General features: G+C 40.1%; 1 protein-coding gene across 1 annotated transcript in view; it reads left to right on the top strand.

Moving 5' to 3' along the window:
* Window positions 1-9,298: 9,298 nt before the first annotated feature.
* Window positions 9,299-9,685, top strand: part of LOC104949878 (sialin-like) — a 2,492-nt gene continuing 2,105 nt past the window's right edge. Inside the window, exon 1 of the mRNA XM_010776306.1 lies at window positions 9,299-9,456. The gene's annotated coding sequence lies outside the window, so the exon portion shown is untranslated. The remainder of the gene's footprint in view (window positions 9,457-9,685) is intronic.

Genomic DNA, 9,685 nt, shown 5'->3' on the forward strand with positions numbered 1-9,685 from the left:
GGGGTGTGTGTGTGTGTGTGTGTGTGTGTGTGTGTTGTGTGTGTGTGTGTGTGTGTTGTGTGGTTGGTGTGTTGTGTGTGTGCTGTGTGTGTGTGTGTGTGTGGTGTTGTGTGAGTGTGTGTGTGTTTGTGTGTGTGTGTGTGTGTTGTGTGTGTGTGTGTGGTGTGGGTGTGTGTGTGTGTGTGTGAGTGTGCATGAACTTTACATTAACATAGTGACATTATATATAGTAGTGTTATTATACATTTGTAAACCTTACATACAATTACAACAATTAATAAACAGTAACACTACGAAAACCGTTGTAACCAAATTAAATTGAAAGTACGGTTATTCGGGAAACTTAACCTTACTTAACTAACTCTGCTGCTGCTTCTCTCTCTTTCTGCCTCTCTCTCCTCTCTCTCTAGTCTCTCTCTCTACTCTCTGGCTCTCCTCTCTGGTCCCACTCCCCCCCACATCTCTCTGTCTCGGGCTCTTCGCTCTGCTCTCTGGTCTCTCTCTTCGTGTCTCTCGGCTTCTATCTGCTGCTCTGCTGCTCTCTCTCCTCTGTGCTCTCTCTCTGTCTCTCTGACTCTCTCTCTCTGACTCTCTCTCTCTACTCTCTCTCTCCCTAATCTCTCTCTTGCCTCTCTGTCTCTCTCTTCTTCCTGGGGTTGTCTCTCTTTTTCCGCTGTCCTCTGTCTCATGCACTGTCCCTCAGGTTGTGGCATGTGTTTACATATTGGGCAGCAAGGTGTGCCTTGTCTCCTTCTCCTAGGAGTACTCTAAGTCTTGAGAGGTCATCAACCTCCTTGAAACCTGGGATTACAGAGTTCAACTTGTTCCAGTATGTGCACACACACACACACACACACACACACACACACACACACACACACACACACACACACACACACACACACACACACACACACACACACACTCTCTCTCTCTCTCGGTCATGTGAAAGGCATCAGGCAGCGGACTGAATAGAGCATCTGTCCTGTTTGCCTTGTGCTCTTCTTCCTTCTCTGATGCTATCTGTGTTCGTCATGCTGTGTGACCTTACATTTGGAGAGGTTGCGGATCTAAAGAGCCACAGCAGTGTGAATTCCTCATAAATCTGATTATTTAATAATATCAATTGCAAGTTTAGCCAATGTTGTGGTCGGTTCCTTTTCAATAAGAGTTTACACTCATTTAAACCTAATGTTTACAAGCCCATAAAGACATGTGAGTAATAAGTGACCCTTGGTGGCCTCACTGAGACCCAGAACTCAATTCCAAACGAATGTGATATTTACAGATATGTTGATCGCTTTTTGACAGCAATTGTTGACAGCTAGTGTTGGAAATGCTTTTATTATGAACACACTTGTGCTATGCTTTTGCCTGAAAAGATAATCAGTAGTTCAAATCATATGTTCAAAACTTAAGAGTCTTCCCACGACAAGTTGCAGAGTAAATGTCACACGATTAGATGGGACAAGTTGATTGCCGTTCAAGAGCAGTTAAGTGAGAGCAGCTGATGCGAAAGACCTTTAAAATGCAGGAAGATTAGGGAATTCACGGATTAAGGGAAGGCGTGAATGACACGATCGGAAAGCAACAAGCCTCCGGTCAAAGAGAGTGGTAGCTTTTTCATCTCTAACACTCTGCAAAACAAAAAGTGTGTAAGTGGTGTGGAAAAGAACAGTTCTTAAATACCTGAGCGATCTCTATGTTAGCCTCCTCCACGCTTTCTTCTTTATCTTAAAAGAAAAATAATTTAGTTAGCTACCAGCACAGTAATTACATCTTCTTTCAAGCAGGCATGGAAAGCATTAATGGATGACACAATTATATCTCGGATAAAAATGTGGATAAAATGTTATTTCACTTCTTTTTTTTTGTTACACCAGAGGTGGACATTCCTACAACAACCATTACTGTCTCAGCTAAACCTGGTTTGATCTCATCCCTTTGCATAATTCAATAAGGTTACTTCAGAAACAATTATTGAGAAGTTTGCTGCATTTATGGCATCCATTTGCAATTCTTCCTGAATACTGTGATTTTCCTCAGGCTACAGTTGCCACAAATGTTTATATGTTTGTAAGAAAACAACTCTCTAAGTTCTGTTACTGCTCCAGGAAGTACAATTTCAGATTCATCATAAAATGCAGTGTCAAATCTGGTAAACACTGTTGATGCAAATGACTTTGTTTTGTATACAAAACTACATTTTAAAGGTAATTTTAACAAACGAATTCATGGTCCAGAAAGCTTTTATATTCTCGGAACAGATTACCAAAATGTTCATCTTCTGAAAACGTTGAGGCGCAGTTCACCATCAGTTCTTGCAATATCTGTATTTATGGTCTTGCAGGTGATGCCAGTCATGCAATTCATGGTTAATTAAGATTGTTATCAAAGCAGGAGAATGTGTCTCTGCGGTGGAGGATGTGTGTCTGCATGTGATGGGTTACAGGCAAATCATTTGCACCGGAGTTCAAGACAGATATCTCGTGCCACAGGAGTCAAGTTGGGATAGAAAGGTTTAGGAGTGATCCCTCAGTCATGTGAAAGTGCTACACATGCCGATCCTTTTCAGATAAGAGATTCATCCAACACGCAAGACCAAGCATCAGCTTAATGTTCCTTAACTTCTTAAATTGGGATCTTCTGACTTGTGGTAACTGTAGCCTACGTCTCTATGACTTCTATTCATTGTAAACGGAGCGTCTCCGGCATGTCTTTCCTGGTGGAATCAGGTCATTTCCACAGATAAAAAGCTGCTAGGAAGTTGTCTTGTTCATGATTGGACCGCTAAAGAAAAAGGAATTAATATTTATGATGGATTTTTCCTTTAGATGCAGTTCATTTTTGGGACAGTTAGCTAGTTGTATGAAGCACAATCCTGGTGTTTGTAGTGGAAATGTCACAGGTTGAGACTGCCGTCAACATTGCCAAAGGTCATCTGAAATACGTACTTACCATATATTATCATGCATAATTGACTAGGCCAGCAGGCACAATGTACAATATATATTACATTTCCTAACTGTGACATCAAGAGAAGGAAAATGCAGTGTGCTGTGTTATTATTTATTAAAAAAAACGTGGCTTTTTCCTATTGGCCTCAGTTGTTGCAGTCAAGATGTAAACATTAAGTTACAGTGTCTGAGCGTGGTAATTAATAAACCACAAAAGTGTTTAATTCATTACCACAGTCAGGGATACAAGGAGGATGTGGTGCTGTGATCGCAGCAGTGATAGGAAAACACATGATGTTCCTCGCAGGGACATGATTTAAGTTAATTTTCCAGCGACTCTAATAATAAAGTATTAAATAATGCCTAGAGACAATGTACTGTACATTGAAAGCAGTAAACATGGATAATGCAGATTAATTTAATGTCTAGACAGTATGATTGGATTTTTTTTTAACCAAGTCAACTTTCTTTGGCCAAAACCTGTTGCATTTTAAATAATCCATGTGCAAATAAAGCAAATATTTGTTCACACAAGATAATTGTTTGCTACCTTTTTTTAAATATTTTATTGTCTAAAAGGTTTTGAGAGAAAATTATGCAACTTTTCTTATCTGTTTTGTCATTTTCAAATTGACGAATTCATCAACTTTGGACCTCTGAAGTTGTTTTTAGCCAACTTGCAATGTTGGTTGACATTTTATTGACTAAACAATTGATTGACTGAAATAAATACTTAACAATAGAACTATCATAACATGCAGTGACTATTAGATACAGCCCAAGTACAAACCAGCAGCCTGTTCTCCAAGTTTCACAAAAGTAACTAATATACTTTTTTTCCGCCTGTTTTACCTTCTGACACGCCGTCTGTCATGTCTTCTGTTTCTGTTTTTCCATTCTCCATGTTGAAGTATCCCGTCGGGTCTGATCCAGTGTATTTCACAGCTGTCTGATCCTGTAGTCCTTACCCAGCGCACAATGACTTCAGTCCGCTGCTCTGACATGTGCCTCTCCTCTGAACCACCCGATCTTCTGCTGTGATCACTCACTTTCTCTCCTCCAAAGCATGTGAGTCCTATGATTTCCCTTTGGCACAAACAGGCCCTTGTCCTCAGAGAGTTAGAGACAGGAGGGTAATATCAGGAGGAGTTAGAGAGAGACATTTGTTCATAACAGACTCATATTGTTACTAACTCATTAGATTTAAAGAGGCGTGACTGGTTGATTAGTGCTGCTGTGTATCATCCTTATTAACACAATGCTTAAAATTGATATTAGTTATTGCAGCGGGTAAAAGTGAATCTATGCTGGTTGTCGCCTGCAGTGGAGAATTTCACAGTAGGCCAGTGCCATTAAAGTGTCAAAGCTTGTTTGTATTTGCAGTGTCCAGTCTTTTACTTTTCAGAGTATGCGTTGTAGGATATGTCATTAGGACACGTGAATATGTTTTCTATCGTCTAATTGTTCCTCTTTGACGCCTTATTCCAAATTAATTTATTCGACTTGCATAAGCTGCAGGGAGAGGCCCCATTACCAAACAATCTACAGTGGGTTTGAAGCTTGAGGGCAGTGCTACAAACTGTGAACACACAATAACATTATAACTGAGCAGCAGAGCCACACCATCTTTTAATGTTGTGTTTCCAGCTACTTGATGAATGTAGGTCCAATACTCCCTCTCCATTAAACATTTGTATCCATCAATTCTGGAGAATTATTTCAGGTCTTTAACAGATAAATGCTACAGGAGGCCGAGGAGGAAAGAGTCCAGAGAGGTAAAACTAACCGAGCAAGCTAACTTTACCATTGCCTGTAAGGGAGGCTCATCTCGGGGAACAGTATGTCTCAAAGCCGCGCTGTTTCAGGCTGTTTAATGTGGAGAAAAAGCTTAAATGGAACCTATTTTAACTAATTGCTTAATTTTACATGTTTAACTCATGGCAACTATTTACACAGCTAAGAGTCAATAATGATAAGTTGAACACCTGCACCATAATTAAATGTGACCTATGATACAACACGAAGGAATCTTCTAAAAATGCCTAATTATTTCAATTTCCACATTTGTGTACATCCACCTGAGCTTTGAGTCATGTCATGTTTTCATACCTAAAGAGTTATTTAGATAAAAACGGTTCCTAAAAGGTTATGCAAAGTCTGGATATAAGTTGAAACCCTGAGAAACAGTCTATGTTGGTGTAAAAGTGTACTGAGAATCCATTAAGGTACACATACCAACATAGACTGTTTCTCAGGGTTTCAACTTATATCCAGACTTTGCATAACCTTTTAGGAACCNGGGTTTTACTCCAGGCAGAATGTCTCCTGTAAGTTGCATCATTGCTAATGGCTTTGAGAATAAGCGTGGGGTCTTGCTAAATGCCTTGAATTGTAAATGATATTTTGCGGGAGAAAAACCCCAGAGACCCCCAACTCCGCGGGGTGCTGGTTTTCACTCATTAACAACACAACACAGAGCAACAAGCATTCGTTGTCACGAGGTAGCCATGAACTCGCCCCGATGGTATTATCTTTATTTGAGGGGCGTTGCCGGGGCGTGCGATGCATGGACCAACCGATAGGTAAAGGGGCCTTTGGCTTTTCTTGCCGGGGGGGGTGGGGTGCGGTGCGGTGCCCCCACAAATAGAATCAAATTCTGTGAGAAACACTGCCATTCTTTCAGGAGACGCATCAATAACATCAAACTCCATTAGTGTAGCTTCTCAGTGAGCAGTAGATGCACCTTGCTGAGCTATAATTAAATGTTTTCCGACCTCTGCGGGGCTTTTTTCTTTGATTCAGTAACACAGAAAAGGGCACGTTAACACAGAAACAGAGACCTGAATTGCCCCCCTCCCCCCCCCATCCCCCGCTGAGAGCAACACTGCACTCATGAATCCTCAATGCAAGATACAGTAAACAAGAAAACAAACTTGAGTCGAATCTAGCGTCATGTAGGCTTCTTCGATGTGTTCGCTGTGAAACATCAATATTTCAGGAACATTCATTTTTCACTTTCTTCTTCTCTGCTGCCACAGACACGGGGGTCTGCGGTTATTGGATATGGCTTCAACATCTCTGGTGCGAGGTCGCATATAAAAAATTTACAACTTTATCCTTTCCCCATCTGCTGCATTTTGGAGCAGTTTGCTGGCTTTTTGTTTTGGGATATGATCCTGTTATATTATTGGGTGACGAAACTACGGGTAAATACTAAATTATTTCTGTTCTAAAATGTACAGAAATGAACCAACAAATAAGAAACAAATGCCAATTACACACAGCTGTTTTTCCATAGTTCACAGTAGCACTACTTGCAACGACACCACAAGCAATCTTGTTTCTGAGCATTCATGGTGTCAGACAATCCCAGGGAGGATTTGTCTGGTGGGATCAGGTACCATGGCAGCGGCGGTGTTTGTTTGCTGAGGAAGAGAGGAGGAATCCCCGCTGAGAGACAGGATTTGGTGCACAGATACACACACATATATATTCAGCAAAGCCTGCATGTACACACAAATCATCCCATGCAATGTAGTTCACACACTCTGCACGCACGAGGCCACAGGCACAGCACACACACAAAGTTATTTGCACATGGATTTAAAGGCTGTGATTCAGTGGTGCAGCGGAGGGACTTTAGCCCATTTTGAGTTTTGGCAGAATTCTTTGTAACCTGATGGAGCGAGCAGTCAGAGTCTGGCCTTCCAACAACATGCCAGCATGGAAGCTATGTTATGTGATCACACCGTTGTGAGAGGAACATTTCATAGGCATGTGTCGGTTTTGACATTACGTTAAAGGTCCCCTATTACACTGTTGTTTATCAATATATCATAGGTCTCAGATATATATACGAACATTTCTATGAAGTGTTTGGCTCTAAACACCAAACAGATCATTGCAGCATTACCCATAATCCCCTCTGTTTCAGCCCTGTTTCCAAAGTGCTGATTCTCTGTCTGTTACTTTAGATGAAAATAAGGAGCCCCTCCCCACGCCCCTCTGAGAGAGATTTGGTTAAAAAAAAATCAATGGTGCTCTAGGAGGATATTCAGGTGATAAGGTGGGGGGGGGGTTACCTTGGTTGCTGATTGGCTAATGGTTACACAAGCCAACACATCGTTATGACATCATAAAGTGGCCCAAATCTGATCAGCTCATNGGTACACATGTATTATGTTAGGCATGGCAAGCTGCCAGATAAGAAGACTAAAGCTGGTTGTGTCATTATCTTTTGAAATGACTGAGAGAGAAGGTGCTTTTCTTTTACTATGCAAAATATAGTAGCATTGGTAACCATAATAACACTTGATCTAATAGCACATTATGCAAAAGAGACTCATTGCTATCACTATGTTCTTTCTTAAAAATCTTTATGTAGCTGCTAACGTTGTCTGTCCATCGTTTGGTACCTAGCAGACAGCAATCTGTGAGTTGATCATCATTTGTGCTTAGTATACAGTAGTGTCTTTCAGCTGCTTGAAACAATGTACATTGAGAGTGAAGCAAAACTGTAAAGTTCGCAGGCTGTAAAATGAAAAACTCTTACATGGGACCCCTTTCACATACACACAGTGATCTGGCAAATTGTTGATTAACAACAATTATTCAGAGCAGCTTTGAAGTGGTCTGCTACTTCACCAGGAATCCATCATTTAATTTCAAGTACTACTCTTTAATATATTATCTGTAGTTACTGCAAAATGTGATTTTTCAACATGTCATCTTTCAGGTCTTCTCCCCTCTCCTATAGGAGAATAAAACCCGATTATATATTCTTTGCAATTTTTTCTTCATAAAAGGTTATGTCAAAGGTCAGGTTCAAAGCAAGGGGCACGCCTGCAGTGCAGACCTTTAAACTTGCTTCTTAAACTGATGTAAAACATGACAAATGGCTTGTCAAGGACTTGTCAAAAGTAGGTCAAGATAAAAGACTTGTATAATTCAGTTTTTTAGAACCTAACATCCTCAACACTTTAACTCAGATGTCGTCCACGTGTTTTGTTCTTTGATGTCTCTGATGTTTCGTGTTTCAGAGACTTTATGACCAAAGCCCCGTGGCTGACAGAAGCCTGTCTGTCTCTCTGTTCATGTTGGTAGTTACTGTTGTAGAAGTCTGTCTCTCTTCATTTCTGCAGCATTTTTCTCTCTTTGTTTCCGTCTCTCGTCTGCGGTGGCGATGATAAAGCCCAGAGACAAACAGCTGAGCTGCCTCAGATTTCAATAACAAAGCTGTGTTTGAAGGTTACATCATTCCCCATCATCTGATTTCAGTGGTTACATGAAATGAAAACAAAACTTGCTCTTCAAGAAATGTGATTCGTGGAAAATTATGATGTCCTTGATAAAGCCTGAAAATCACATTACTAAACAACTGTAATAAAGTAATTACAAAACCTTTCTATTATTGTCTATTATTGAATTGTATCTGTGGGGAATGCAAGGTTGACACCAAAAGCCTGTAAAAGCATTAGGCCTAACTCTCTTTTTTGTACACACATTTTCTTTTATTGGGTGGGAGCAAAAACCTCAGATATAAAAAGTGGTCCAAGAATAAGCAAGGGTATTCTATACAAACAATGCAAATTAAATAAAAAATAAAAAGATCAGACAAGGAACTGGCAGACAGTTTCCAAATGACAAACAGATAATCATAATAAGCAGGCAGTTGTCTAGGTTCATGGCCTGAGTCTAATATAATTAAATAAACCACAAACAATGAGTAGCACAATGGTAGAAAGGTCAGTAGGCCTACTCCTTCCTTTCTTTTTGAGAGTTGAAGTCGGTTGCAAACAAGATGGACATAATGTTATGTTTTCATATAATTCAACACTCATACAACAAGACCATCATGAGTCACCCATAGGACAAAGGGTATCTGATAAAGTATAAAGATATTGTAAGTGAAAAATACATAGCCTATAATGTTTTGCGAAGTTTTAATTTTGAGAACCACAGATAATAATAATAATAATAATAAAGCTTTATTTACATTGCACTTTTCATACAACACATGCAGCTCAAAGTGCTTTATAAAATGACAAGTTAAAAACAAACAACAAGAAATTCCCCTCAGATTATTTAAGAACTTTAAAAGGTACATGCAGCAAATATAACATTTGATGCGGTTAATAGAATTGATGACAATACAAATTAAATAGAATACAATAAATAATGGTTTCACTCTGACAGATAAGACACAAGACAACTGAGTCGATTCAACAATATAAAATATAAAACCCCATAAAATGTTTCCCCGCACTTTAAAATACTCCTACTACTTTCTTCCTACTTCCGGTCCCGTGGCCCTCGTCACGTGACGCGGGTTATCTTGTGACGTGTACTAGTCGAGCCGGAGCTTTTGTTGTTGTTTTTCGGAGATGCAGTAGACCCGAGTGGACCCAGTTGTACTGTAAAATGGAGCGGTACGGGTCGGACACGGAGAGGGACGATACACCGCTGCTTCAAAGGGCCGAGGAGGAAAAAGTCCAGAGAGGTAAAACTAAAATATCTCCAGGTAACCGAGCAAGCTAACATTACCATTGCCTGTAAGGGAGGCTCATTTCGGGGAACATATGTCTCAAAGCCGCGCTGTTTCAGGCTGTTTAATGTGGAGAAAAAGCTTAAATGGAACCTATTTTAACTAATTGCTTAATTGTACGTGTTTAACTCAGGGCAACTCTTTGTTTACACAGCAAAGAATCAATAGTGATAAGTTGACTTAA

This window comes from Notothenia coriiceps, unplaced genomic scaffold (genome assembly GCF_000735185.1).
Source record: "Notothenia coriiceps isolate Sejong01 unplaced genomic scaffold, NC01 NC01_scaffold00016867, whole genome shotgun sequence".
NCBI lineage: Eukaryota > Metazoa > Chordata > Actinopteri > Perciformes > Nototheniidae > Notothenia > Notothenia coriiceps.